At 29.3% G+C, this 13,647-nt stretch overlaps 1 long non-coding RNA gene across 1 annotated transcript in view; it reads right to left on the reverse strand.

The window, feature by feature from the left end:
* Positions 1 to 13,647, reverse strand: part of LOC142327544 (uncharacterized) — a 181,280-nt gene that overhangs the window by 151,962 nt on the left and 15,671 nt on the right. Inside the window, exon 2 of the long non-coding RNA XR_012757009.1 lies at positions 10,628 to 10,694. This is a non-coding gene — a long non-coding RNA (uncharacterized LOC142327544). The remainder of the gene's footprint in view (positions 1 to 10,627; positions 10,695 to 13,647) is intronic.

The following is a 13,647-nucleotide window of genomic DNA, read 5'->3' on the forward strand; positions in this document are numbered from 1 at the left end:
ATTATATACACGTTAACGTTAAAGTTTATTACATCTACGTGTAACTTGTTTACAAGGCTGTGTTTGTTCAATATCATTTCAAAGCATCATTGTATACAGTTCAAAGTATACCTAAATTATTTATAGATTATCAAATCGGTATAGATTCCGAAAATTTGATATTCTATAAACAGAAAAACCTTCTGTTCGAACCTTTGACGTAAATGACTGATTTTGATGAAAATTATAAAAAATTTTATTACTTCCTGATTATTGATTTTATACGACTTGAAATATAACGATTTCATTTTTTTATTATTATTAAGAAGTATTCAGATAACAAAAAATAAAATAGTTTTTCCTGACAAAATTAATTTAAAAATGTTAATTTATATGTTTTTTTGTTACTTTTTTAAAATAAGTAACATTTATATGTTACTTATATCACGCACGTAGCAATCGGGCTCCTCTTAGTGCTGTTAAGGGAAGCTATAGCCCCCATCAGTTATTAGACTTCATCATTCAGGGGTTAAATCTAGTAAGTTGGGTCCAAAAAATCCATTTTTAGCATTTTACATTTTCGTAATGTATAACATCTCAAAAGTATTTTCATAAAATTTGAGATAAATCAGTACATAATTATCTTCCTAGTCACTAATCCACTCCTATTTATCTTACCCTGCCTTTACTCTTGCAGGATCGAGCGCCGCGCTTACTCTGACGTAATACTAATAAAAAATAATTGATTACTGGGGATTTCCCACAATTCAGAAATACAGCACTTGCTTATCAAATTTCAAGCAGATGCGTAGGCAGCTAGACAGCGTTCCAAGAATCTTCAATATGTTTCAATTTCTTTTGCCAGGTTAGCTAGTCCTTGAAAAATGGATGAACTAAAAAACTTAGCGATGTATTATGATAATAAATGTTCAGAATCTGTCCTCCAAGCGGAGATCATTTTTGTGCGTGGAGACAAAGTCATTAAAATTCAAATGTGATTTAAAAGTGATTTCAAATGTGATTTCAAAAGTGTTTATTGGATCACTGCAATAAAAAATGTTTGCCGAATATCCATTATCTCTTGCAAGTTTGAGCGACCCTTCCGGTAACAACATGTACTAATGAACGCTCGTTCTCCACAAAGTAGAGAGAAAACGGTTGGGGTAACAAGTCGGGGGAAAGAAGATTAAGTTCGTTAGTTTCTTTGTCAGTGCGCAGAGATAATACTGTTAATCCTGATGAAGTTTTAGATATTATGGCGAGAAAGAAAAATCGACGACTAGCTTTCTAATAATTCATAACTTTTATTGGAATATAAATGTGTGAGTGTGAAGTATAAATGTGGATTATGAAAAAAAATATATACTAACATTATGATACTTATTTGCGTAATAAATGATGTATTAAATCTAAGCATATGTTTTGTATTTTTCAAATGAAATAAAGTATAAAAAATCCGTTTCAATATAAAATGATTTTCATTATTATTATTTTATCATCGTCATCCGCCCCCTTAGCCCCCTTAAAAAAAAATCCTAGCTACGTGCCTGTTATATTGACCTAACACTGTATCAATGGACAAAATAATTTATTAGGGAAATCTGATAATGATGTTGAACTTTACCGGTATTCAATGAAGCTGTTCCTCATCCTTTAAGCAAAAAGGATAAATGAAATATTACCCTTATAATCTCACTTATATATTTAAAAAAAACCTTTATATAGATCTCATCTACTAATAAGAATTTAAGAAAGCTTAGTTTGTATTTGTTTTTTAATGTTATGAAACATGTTTATACGTTTCATATTGTGTCTTAAGAGGTGGTTCTTTATTAGTTCTTTTTCATATAACCTAAAATATTGTTATTGTAGAAGATATTAATTACAATATATCAGATGGTTTTTAGTGGTGTAGCCTATTATATATATCTATATTTCTTTAAAAACAAAAATATCTCTAAAAGCGGTTTTTAACACGACTGCCCAAAAAGGTGTGTAATTTATTTAGGGTATATGTGTGTATGTATGTGTATATATATATATATATATATGTTTATTGCACCGTAGGAGCTGAACGGCTGAACCGATTTAGATGTATGATCCCATGGAATCGTTACGTTTCCGGGAGTGTCATAGGATATATATATATATATATATATTTAATATCCTATTTAATATATATCCTATGATGTTTATTTAATTAAAAAATCATATGATTTTTTTTTTGATGAGCAGTCTTAATTTGTTTAAATATATTTTTCTTATTATAGAAATAATAGGCATTTAAGGTTGTCTAATGATTATCACCTATTCTTACACTGATGAAAATATTTTTGTTGTAAAAATATTTTGTCCTTCCATGAAAATTTTTAATTGCAGTCGGTGGGAAGGTCTGAAGAGTGATTATCCAGGAGCTCTGAATAGTAAATACCCTATATTAAACAGCCGAAGTATATATATATATGTTTAAATAAATTTTAAAAAGAATTATACTATATACAAAATTGTTACTTGCACGCCTTTTAATTATACTATACTAACTGACCCGGCAGTACTTCGCTATTGCATAATTTGAGTGTATAAATTAAATAAATTCGTAATATATTTGACATATTACATTATTACGAAAATAACAAAATGTACAATATTAACTGTGTTTCAATTGAATAAATCAAAATCAAAGCCAGTGCTCTGGGATATACAATTTTTTTTTGCGATTACTATAAATAATAAACATCTTATGCCAGGCTAACAAATATACGGAACTAACACGTAAACACTCACGGGACAAATAATAATAAATTATGAAATTTTCAGCGAAATCGTTTAAGTAGTTTTTGAGTTACTAGGGCACACACAAAACAAAGATTGTATTTTGTTTATACAGATTAATAACTAATTATTTACATTAAAAAACAATGTTTGTCAGCAATGTTTTTTTTTTGGCAGTCGTGTTTTTTAATTTTTAATATTTATCATTTTTTTTATAAATTAAGAAATCAGATAAAAATTAATGCACTAACCGTATATAATATGCTTAAGTGTTATTAATTCATAAATGATATCATCCGACTAGTGCAGTAATGAAGTAATAAAATAAGTAGAAACCCAAATTTAATATTTGACAACTAATTTCTACCTTTAACATTGACAAAAAAAAAGAAAGTAAGTTGAAAATTTTAAGAGAAATATTTTGATTACATACATGCGTAATAGGTTTATACTACTAGGTCAATACGTCGTAATAGTATGTTAAAATGTCAGGAAAACTTAACTCTTTACCGCACCGCATCGTCAGGAAAATTAATGAAACTTTAATGGGAAAATTGCAGGGGTTGAGAAGTAAGAGAAGAGGTTAGTTGTAGTAAAGAGAAGAAGAAGAAGATCAGGAGGCAAGGAGTGATGTTGTGTGGGAAGATAGTTTGGTGGCATTTTGCCGGGGTTTTCATGAAGAAATTTATCACATCCATCCAAGTAAAGCAAGCTACTGTAGAGAGAAAGAGACCGACTTATTGTCGGAGGGAGAAAAGTAATACTAGAGCATCGTAGTAGCGACATAACCTAGACTTTGTTGTAGACCTATATAATGTGCCCATACAGCCACAACTTTTAAGTTAAGAAATTCTTATACCATACTTCTAAGGCCTAATTATAAACTTTGACAAGAATATTTATAATCCGCTCAAATAAGATAAAAGATAATACTATTTATTACATGAAAAAGACGTGTACTCTAATAGTTACTATCTACAAACTAATTTAAATTGATTAACTGTTCATACTATTAAAACTGACATATCATAATTTTATTAAAAAATAATGGTAATAATGTAATCTTAAACTTTATTCAATCATTCAGCGATAATATTATTATAAAGCCAATCAAAAATAAAAAAACCATAAAAGTTAAATAAATTAATAATTAATTACCGTAATACTGTATATTAGTATCTATAATTATTCAAACAAACAAAAATAAATATAATAAAGTACAAAATAAAACTCAATGTTTAAACAAGTCAATCATGCCCAATAAAATGATATTTCCTTTACAAAAAGCTGGAAAACATGACTTTCCCGTCTAAAAAATTAAAAAAAAAGAACATATTTTCTATATTATTATTTTTTGGAGGAATATATATATATTTTTATTTTATTTTTGGGGAATAAATCTGAAGAAAACGTTTTTTAAAAATATTCGTATATACGTTAAACTTAACAAATTTGCTTTTGTAAGATTTTCTCTAAATTTACACTCCTTCAATAAAGGCTAAAATAAGAAAAAACTTTTAAAAACAATTTTCTGCATTTCAGTTCTGGGTCTACAATTTGAAAAAAATAAATTGAAGGTATTTCTTGAAGTATAAATTTTCAAAAAATATTTAAACCGAAGGGAGATAGAGTAAAAGAACAAAAAACATATATTTCAATTTTAAGAGTTAAGAGTTGATTTTTAAAACTTTTTTTTAAAATTATTTATATATACATTATAAATAACAAATTTGCTTTAATTAGGTTTTCTCTAAATAGCCTTCAAAAAAAATTGAAATTCTTTTTTGGTAACATTCTATCCCTTAAGAATTTAAATAAATAAAATATCAATATGAACAAAGCCCCATATGTGGAAAAATATTTGAGCCAAATTTGAGGAAAATCAATTTGGTTAATCCTGAGTTATAATACCAAAAGCAATGCAACACATACGCACTTGCATACAAACATATGTTTGTTTGTTTTGTCTGTATGAACTAATTGGACACTAAAATAGCTAGAATAACTATATTAAAAGGAAAGTATGGTGATGGTATCAAAAATGTTTAACTTGTTTTTTGCATTTGGAAAAAAAAGAAATTGGAAAAAATTAAATAAGTAATTAGTAAATAAATAATAAAAATTAAATCGTAAATTAAGTTAGTTTACGACAAACCTTTTTTGACTTTAGTTTTGGGTTTTGCAACAATCTTTTTTGGAAACTGCTAGAGATACTCTGGGACCTATTCTATTCATTTTTTCAATCAAAAGACTTATAATAACCAAATCAGTCACTTAATTTTGGTCTCAAAACATTCAATATGACTTCATTTTCCTCAGTAGCTGAAATCAGAACTAAATATTTCGCTAGCCATTACTCAAAAACAAATCGTTTTATTAAAAACGTGACCATTTATTGTAAATATTTGAAAAAAACTCGTAAACCCATTTTTGATATGATTACCATATTTCAAAAATGTTAAAAACATTTTTATTAATTCTATTTTTATTTTTAGACATTATTATTAGTATTCTAAAGAATACTTTCCAGTTTAATATATATATTCTAGCTAAATTCGACAGGAAAGTAAAAATGCGAGGTAGTGCAGCTACAAGAAAGAAATTGTAAGCAGATTCAAAAGTGAGGGGAATATCAAAATGATTTCTGAAAGAAACTGAGGATGTTTAACTGACATCAGCAGTAGATATTTTTAAATGAAACATTAGTGACTTCTATTTAAATGCGTTGTAAATAACAACAGCCTCTGCATATGACATTAATCTTTAACGAAAATTGCAACCCGAAAATTTAATTTAATCTTGGAACGTTAGCCGTTAAATCCATAATACATAATCATCGAAATTTAAAATTAAGAAATTTTTTTTAATTAGATGTTTTTTCACTATAAGATATACCTAAACCTAATCTTTATACAATGAACTTATTAATTAATACGGTTAACGCTGTAGAGATTTTTGTTGATTAGAAAATATATATTTTTATATATTTTGCGTCATAAAGATAAATTCTAGTTTTAATCCTTTTCTTGGTTATCATTTCATAAAAAAAGTTTGAATAATTTCAAGAACAGTAAAAAAGGTACAAAAAAAAATGTAAATAATGATAGCAAACATGTACGCAAATAAGGGAAAAGAAAAACTAAACGACTGAACTCTCTGCTCGGATCTTGTGACTTATTTGAATCATGATTTGAAGTAATGAGATAGGGAGAGTTAAATGTAATGGGGAGAAAAGCGAAGCAAGAAATAAGGGGGTGTGAATGTAAAAGATGTCGATAGAGTACGTAATATTGCATAAGAGAGATAGAAGGGATGTGGATAAAATATAGCTTTTGTTTCAACGACATTTAGTCTACAGACTCTTGTAATGTATACTCGCATGTTTTCGACGATATTTCCGTCGTTTTTCCTGTTTGATTTGTCTACGTCTGAGATGAAATCTTCTTACTAAAAATTTTATTACGTATAGTACTTTTAAAAGTATACGAGCATTATTTTATTCATAGAAATTAAAAGAATAATCTGATAATTCTAGGATTCATCAAGAAAGTAATTTTCGTACAACATATTTATATATGTAGATTGGTGCGTAAGTAATTTTTATAATGTATTTCTGACTAAGATGATTCAATAGTAAGACAGAAAAAAAACATTGCTAGAAAAAACGCTTTAATAACATAAATTCTTTTGTTAAATTATAAATTTTTGTGTTAAGAAACATTTTCTTAACATAAATTTAAAATATCTGTACTGTATCTCTGCAGAATATATACCGTGTGTTTCAAAATGAATATCCGGGTTTTAATGATACGTAATATTTTTCAAGTTTCACATACATTGATTAATTATACATGAAATGAAAGAACAACTCAAACAGTTTTAGGGTCTAATAGCTGTTACAATCTCTAAAGCCTACAGATTATGGCATCCATGCTATCTTTGCAAATGGAATGACACACCATGAGGATGAAGACTTTCTTTATCGTGTCGTATTCAGTGATGAATCAACATTTCATGTTAATAGAAATTACACTCTCATAATATGCGTTTCTGAGGATCAGAAAATTCTCACGAAATATTGTAGTGTGAACGAGACTCACCAATACTTAACGTTTTTTGTACCGTACCCCAACGAAAAATGTACGGGCCGTTCTTTCTCGCGGAAGCAAGTGTGTCTGGAATGAACAATCTTGATATGCTGCAACTATGGCTTTCCTCAACTGCAATTGGAACCACAGAATTTTATTTAGCAACAAGATAGTCGCCTTCTCACTGGCATAACGCTATACGTGGTTGGTTAAATGAAATTCTTCCCTACCGTTGCATCGGTCGCCAGGGACCAGATGACAGGGCTTGTTTGTCGTGGCCTCCGCGTTCACCCGATCAGACCCCGTGCGATTTTTTTCTTTGGGGGTTTATAAAGGATCAAGTGTACGTGCCACCATTAGCAGGTGATCTACCCGACCTGAGACAAAGGACTACAGCAGCTGTCCATCAATTACTCCAAACTTGCTGATTAAAGTATGGGGTAAACTCTCCTATTGGCTGGATATGTGCCGTGTGACGAAAGGTGCATATTAAACAGTTACAAAAAAAAAATGTTTGAATTGATTCTTTTATTTCATGTATAAATTATCAGTGTAAATAAAATTTAATAAATATTACATAATTTTAAAACTCCAACATTCATTTCGAAACGCATGGTATAAATTTACCAGAAGAAAGAATTTACCCCAAGAACGAAATAACAAATTTTCTCAAACGTACTAACAAAAAGCAAAACAAATAATTACTGATTTCCATTTGTCAAATTCACTTTTTCACATTAAAGAAATATATATATATATATTTTAGTCATATATACCAAATATTTTAGAATAAAACGGAGATGTAGATGTAAATTAATACTAAGTAGGCGTAATTAGATTAAAAAAACAGAATGACTTATTTTCAATCCTGTATACCAGTATTTTTCTTTTTAGAAAAAATATTTTTATTTTTTTTATAAAATTTTTTACCACTATTACGAAGGAATTATCTAATCGGAAAAATGTAGTATTTTACTACTATGGAAAATATTTATTAACATCTCTGTTACCAATAAAAATTACCCTCCTATCTACTTCAAGCCTAAATGAAAAACCTCAACCCGATTCAAGCTTCTGTCTGTTTTAAACGACTTTGTGTAAATTGTATAATGTTTTACAATTTACTGAATACGAATGACTGCATATAAAAACTCGAATCATAAGCAGGTAATAATAAAACTGATTGTCGTTCGAGATAGCAGAAGTTGTTATATCAATGGATAAATTTCAATATAATCATGCAGAATCACGCTATTTAAGCTAATAAAAAATATATTTATATGTATGTATGTATAACTATATATTAGTTCCGATCGTTACATTGAAAAGTTATCGATAAAAAAAAAAATAGAAACATTAAAAATAATACATAATGATAAATTTTGATGTAGCAGAAACAATCGTAGAACTAAATAATTTTTATGTGAATATAAAATATAAAAAAAGATTTAAAAAAATAAAGGTAGCCGTAGAAATAAAATATATGTAACTTTATATATAACATGACATTGTGTCTGAACCTAACTTTATAATATTGTGACGTAAAGTATTAGAAATAACACAAAAAAAGCAATCCGTTTGTTCGCAGAAGCAATCCAAGTTTTGTTTGAATGAAATAGGACGTTTTTACATGCAACGTAGAATAATAATAATAATAAAATTTAAAAAATAAAACAAAATGTAAAGGTAAACTCTCACATTGAATTAAATTATTTTTAATTAGTATCTAAAGGAAATAGAAACTAAGTGGGCAAGGCAGCAAAATGGAATGTTCCACGCACATATTCGAAAAATAAAAAGAGTTAAGAGCCCGCGAGAGAGGAATAAGGGAACAGAAAGAGAGAAGTTTAGCAGATAAATAATATTTATCGTGTTGTCAGGCTATCTGGCTGGTCAAATGTAACACGCAATGCGGATGGCTAAATTTAATACTCTTAACCACTACAAACCGTCCCGACTATATCGCATTACTAAACAGTAATTCATTGAAATTTTGTATCAATTCCACATGTTAGTAGGTCTTTTAAATTTTATTTACTTTAATCATAACTGCACATTAATATCATCCTAGGATAACAAAATTGACAGATTTAAAAAATATATAAATATATATATTAAATACATTTTTCATACGAATAATTTTATAAAAATTTGGGTTATCTTAAACTTATTTAAAATAGATAATAAACACTTGTAAAAATCTCTATTTAAAAAATCACCCGGATCAAAAAGATGTCAACGTAAGATACGTGCTACAACAGTTTAATAGTACGTGTAATAGTGCTACGTGTAATACGTGTACTAGAACTTGAAAATATCTTTAAACTTATTTTTTTATTATAATTTTATACTTTTTAACACTTAATGAGAAAAAGTTAAATTTCCATGAAACATTTGATAATATTTATTTTTCAATTAATTTAACAAAAATTAAAATGAGTGAAGAAAATACAAAGCAGATGAGAATAAAAATTGTATGATATCTGTCATAAATATATATACTATATATGTATTTTAATAAACTTTTGTCCGATATTTAAAGAGTACAAATGTAAAAAAGAAATAAGCATTCTTACATCAACGTTGAAGGAACGAAAATCATTTATAAGTTTATAGATAGATAGATAGATAATAATGGCCTTTTTTTTTAATGAAAGATAAAATTTCAAAATTGCAGATATTAAAAAAGATTACAATATTATAATGATCCTCAAGAAAACAAATTTAATGAGAATAATAAACTAATGAGGAGAAAATAAGCTAATGAAGTTTTATACGAGTGAAGGAAAAATTAAAAAAAAATAGGTATCCAACATTGAAAATGAAATAATCTGAATACCAATTACTAAGAAACATGAGAGAAACATGTTGATGAACAGTCTTTATAATATTTAATTTAGAGAATACTTTGAATAGATATGAAATATAAATACTAAGAAAAAAGTACAACAAAAAATGGATAGGCTTAGAATAGAAGGAGAAGATTGAAAAGTTTAGATTTCGAGATGATAGATGAAAAAAGTAGAGTAATAAAGAGAATAAATGAAATAGAAATTTAATCAGAACAATGCAAAATAAGAGAACCGAAGTGGTTTGGATATATTACGTAAGTGATGAGTTGATTAAAGCAATGTCGGAAGAAATGGTAGAACGTGGAAAGAAGGAAAAGAGTACAATTTACCTGACGGGATAAAAGAAATTGAGAACGATCAGGAAAAACTAAAATGGGAGAAAAGTTTTTGCCTGAAGTAGGACTTGAATGGAGATGGATATTGTGCAAAGAAACCATCAGATTAAATAATCATATGAGGATGAATATGACGTGATGAAATATGATTTTAATACTGAAAAAACTATAAAACAGAGGGATTAAATTACCTTTTATGTTATTTCTGTAACGTTAACAATGATTCTTATAAAATTAACACAAAACAGTATAAAGTTAGATAATTACAACCACTAGCAAATTTCTATTCTCAAAATGCGAAAAACAACTACAATCTATTCTTAATGAAAATTCCTAAAAAAGTTAAATAGGAAAACAGGCAAGTGGCTACTCACATTTAACAGTAATTAAATGATATTATCTAATTAATGGTAAATTGACTATGTTTTCCTCCCAAAATTGTTTCCAAATGAAAGAAAATTTAGGCCAAAATTATATGTATATATATATATATATATATGTATATGTATATATGCACACACCGGGAGTTAGCAAAATAAATCTTTAAATAACTTTTCAATAGATAAAACATAAAAAAATGTAATTAAGCAAATGCTCTTACCTCAAAACCATCAATTTTTTGTTGTCAATCCACTGCTGAGAAGTACTGCGTTCACTTTTGCAACTACCTGTAAAAAATATTAAACGGCCGTCATTTTGGTTAGGCAAAAATTTTTGGGTTACGCAAAAGTTACCAAAAGTACTGGTTTTATGAAAATTAAAAAAAAAAAAATTTTTGATGTCTTAAAATTATATGTTAAAACCCTACACTTCCATACAAATGAAGGTATTTCCTCCTCCTGGATCATAGCGGTCTCATACCGATAAATAGATCGTTTTGAGGTAGTTGGATTTACTAAATTTCCTTTTTCTGTTTAACTGTTGGAAAAGCTCTTTAAGGGTTGCTATGTTCTGTTAAAACCATACGTATATAATTAAATATGTACAATTACAGAATGATTCACGAAGTATGTAACAAACTTTCAGAACATATTCTACCGGTTAAAACGAAGAAAGATTATATAAACATAGGTTCGGAAACGTTTCGTTAGCGAGCAAATGTTGGCTGGCGAAAGATTTCTCCCTAATTTCTGCGCCTGCGGTAAAATTTAGCCTGACTGTAATTCATTGGACCCAATTGATGGGTTAATTTAGTGGTTTTATATGAAATCTGACCTGAATAATTTAAGTAAAAAAATTGTTTTTTCCCAGAATTATATATATTTATTTTTTCTTGAATTTTTACGGGCATCGACTGCTAGGGTCATTAGCCCTCGTCACATTCTTTAAAAGAAATTAGTATCACCATCAGGATCGTCATATGTAAGGGTGTAAAGGGCCCTTACATTTTATTTAAAAGCACAACCAACATAAAAAACATTAAGACACAACAACAACAAGACAAAACAACACTTACGGGTGTAAAGGACCCCGACATTAAAATTTGAGATAAGGTTCTCAAAAGCACCATGAAATTAAAAATACAACTTATCAATACCATTTCTTTCTTCTACCTGTCTCGTTTATAGTTTGTTTAAGCACCCTCGGGGCGACCAGAACCGCCGTGAAGCAGTATATTAGTCGCGCCAGGATGCCGTGGCAGTTGACTCCTTATAAACAGGCTACAGGCATCCATTGCGCTTACCCATAGCCTCGCGCCCTCAGTTTACCCTTGAGGGTCCCCCATGCCATCATTGGACACACCCCGACTCACTGCTCTTGAATGCAGACGAGCCAGGATGGCCTAGGCAAGAGGGCTACCTCCCGTCACTACACGTGCCACGCTTCGAGGCTCCCATATACATAAAGAATTCCACTTAGAGATTCTTTAACACAGCTTTAAAAAAATTTTAGTAATTTTGAGAAATCTGGGGTAAAAGACAAATGATTGGGATGGAAAAATACACTATTTCATGTCTGGTGTAAAATACTTTTGTTAAATATTATAAATACAAAGTATGGCTATTAAATAACGAGACTAATGCTGTAAAATATTTTATTTTAAATTTATATCTATTTAGTTATTATCACCTTCAATATACATCCCTCCTCTATCCCTACAACGCTCCATGCGAATTTTCCATTGTTCGAAACAGTGCTGGAAGTCTTCTTTTCTGAGCTCTTTCATGACGCATACCGCTTTTTCTTTCACAGCTTCAACGATCTGAAATATTGTTCGTTTTAATGCAGATATGATCTTACAGAACAGATAAAAATCACATGGTGCCAGGACAGGCGAATAATGCGGATGGTCTAACACTGGGTATAGTTGACTAGAAACGTCTTGAAAGACAAAGCAGTGTCAGCCAGTGCGTTGTCCTGATGAAGAACCCATGACTTGTTCTTCCACGGCTTGGGTCATGTTTTCTTATTTTTTCACGGAGTTGAGCAAGGAACTCAAGGTAATAATGTTGATTAACAGTTTGACCTTCAGGAACCCAGTGAAGGTACACAATTCCATGAATATCGAAAAAACAATCATTATCGTTTACAATTTTGATCATCTTCAACGTATCCTCGGTAATTCTGAAAACGTTTAAACCACTAAAAACCCCACGTACATGATAAACATTCATTGCCATATACTTTTTTTTAACGAAAGATAAGTTTCAATAGCAGTTTTCCAAGTTTCATATGAAACTTCACAATTCTTACCTCTAATAAAAAACATTTATCATTTTTCCGGCAAGAAAAAAAAACAAATGTTATCCAAACGAAGGCCACGGCCAGACTAATATGTCTACAGAAACTGAAGTGGCAACAGTCGAAAGAGAAGGCTTCACGCTACATAGCTGCGGTCGTATGAATTTGGCGCGTGTGCAGTTTTTCTGTAGCAGCATTAGTCTCGTTATTTAATAACAACACCTCGTGCTTAAAAGTTTTAAGAAAAACTTATAGAAAAATGTATTATTAGTAAATAATATGAATCAAGACCATGTAAACTAAATACTCACATAAGAATTTCGAAGTTTAAGAAAAACATATGAAAATGTGGTATATTTTAACTAGGTATTAAATAAAACAGAATTTTCAATATTACAAAACAAAATAATGGAATACTTTATAAAAATAACAAATACAAATGAAAACCAACTATAAACAATTAAATAAACTGCTGAAAAATCCTCCACCACAGTGGATACGACACTCTGCTCGACGAACAATGTTTTTCGTGGCTTCTCTTATTTCAAAAGGGTTGTTTTGTATTAATTGTACCGCACTGAGACTTTCGATAACTAACTCTTCTCTTCTATTACACTTTTGTTCATATAATAATGATTTTAAGATGCACCACAGGTAGCAGTCCAGATTTGTTAAGACAGGCGATCTTGGAGGCCAGTTATGTAGGTCAGGTTACGTATGAAACCACTAAATTTTTCCCTTAATTTGAGTTCCAAGGATTAAAGTCTGGCTTAATTTTACCGAAGGAGCTCAAATCGGAGCGAAATCATTCGCCAGCTGATACTCGCTAATGAAGCGCTTCCGAACCTACTCGTATGTTAATATAAACTTTATCTTTACCAGTAGAACATGTCCTGAAATTTTGTTAGATTCTTCGTGATCTACTCTTTGTATATACAT

The sequence above is a fragment of the Lycorma delicatula genome, chromosome 7, assembly GCF_047948215.1.
Source record: "Lycorma delicatula isolate Av1 chromosome 7, ASM4794821v1, whole genome shotgun sequence".
NCBI lineage: Eukaryota > Metazoa > Arthropoda > Insecta > Hemiptera > Fulgoridae > Lycorma > Lycorma delicatula.